We start from the raw sequence: 1,593 nt of genomic DNA, 5'->3' as shown, positions 1-1,593 counted from the left end.
CCTGTTGTTTCCTGGCTGTACAGAGAGCTCCTTTGTCTCCCTTTGTTTCTTGTTTCATGGTCCAAGAGCCACAAACCAGCGTGGTTTCTGAGGGCTGTGTCCAGTGCCAGAGGATGACACTGCTATATGATTTGTATATTTATGAGTCTAGCCAGGTACTTGTAATAAAGGAGTATAATCATGACTTTGGTTTTAAAAACATGACATCAGAGAGTGCTGGCTTCGGCAGCACATATACTAAAATTGGAACGATACAGAGAAGATTAGCATGGCCCCTGTGCAAGGATGACACGCAAATTAATGAAGCGTTCCATATTTAAAAAAACAAAAATGACATCAGAGTAGCTTCATTTTTATGAAAAGATATACTTAGCTTTTATTAAAATTTCCTAAATTAAAGACATAGAGCTTAAGGACGTCTTTATTTAAATAGTTAAAAATTTTAGTTTATATCATTTACACTTTGATTTGACTAGGTAATTTGGGATACAGAGGACAAAACACAGTTGTTGAAGTAGTACCTGAAAAGTAATTTCGCTTTTCAAAACTTTTACATTTTCTTTAATATACTTTTAAAAACTACACTTTAAATATGGCATTATATCATTTACTCCTTTAGATCACTACTGTCTATAGAATATAAGTTTTGTTAAAATTATATGAAATGAAAAAACAAACAGTGCAGAGTAAATATCCAGTAATTTTCAAATTACACATGTTGCTGTATCACTAATGCGATGCACACTTATCAGGAATGGAACACTCAGATATGAAGAATGATCTTTAATTTAGTTGCGTTCCACTCTGATGACTATCAGTGACTTAAAAACCATCGCTTTGTGTATTTTTTATTTGTTTATTATAAAGGCACACTTGTCAGGAAGGATGGTGGAACATATCTCATTTAAGTCTTTCCCAGCTTGATCTGTAACTATAAGATGCTCACGCCCACCGGGTGTGGTCTCCACGTGCCCTCACCAAGAGTCTGCCCAGTGGGAGTAGCTGAGCTGAACGCACAGCACAGCAGCACCACAGCTGCAGGCAAAGTGACTCCATGCAAGGGACACAGGAGCACAGATGCCATGGGGCAGACCCCTGAAGAATGCGACGGAGCAGACAAAGTAGATACCTGACTGAGGGCAGCTTAGCAGGAGGGTCTGAAGTGCAGACAGGCAGGTGGGCATCTTCCACCATGTGTCCAGAGAATAAGGGGGGGGTGGGGTGGGATTTCAGGGAGCACTTTGTCTTCATTCTCTTTCATCATTTGGGGTTATGTGAAATAAATTACAGGATTTGCTTCCAAAAATGTTTGCCAACATTGTGAATGATGACATTTGCTCTTTGCTCTAGTATCACAGACACTCACAGCCACATCTGTGAGCCCTTGCTGGTGAGTACGTGATGCACTCAATGTACTACCCCTTGATGTAGTTTTCTGTCTATATTTTGTATTTAATCCTCCCTGGGTGTCCTTGACATGTCCTGTCCCACTGTGTATAAGCTGATCAGTTGCTTTCTGAAGAAGGAGGAACAGCAGACAGCCCGAGGCACAGGAGACTGGCACCAGAGGCACAGTGACTTGGAAGGAAGATG

At 40.6% G+C, this 1,593-nt stretch overlaps 1 non-coding gene across 1 annotated transcript; it reads left to right on the top strand.

Moving 5' to 3' along the window:
• The first annotated feature begins 213 nt into the window (after nucleotides 1-213).
• On the top strand, nucleotides 214-320 carry LOC111721825. Its single transcript, XR_002770837.1, has one exon. It is a non-coding gene; the product is annotated as a U6 spliceosomal RNA (small nuclear RNA).
• Nucleotides 321-1,593: the final 1,273 nt, after the last annotated feature.

The sequence above is a fragment of the Otolemur garnettii genome, unplaced genomic scaffold (genome assembly GCF_000181295.1).
Source record: "Otolemur garnettii isolate 467f Iridium unplaced genomic scaffold, OtoGar3 scaffold00188, whole genome shotgun sequence".
NCBI lineage: Eukaryota > Metazoa > Chordata > Mammalia > Primates > Galagidae > Otolemur > Otolemur garnettii.
The sequence above is the reverse complement of the archived record's forward strand: the minus strand, read 5'-3'. Positions and strand labels throughout refer to the sequence as shown.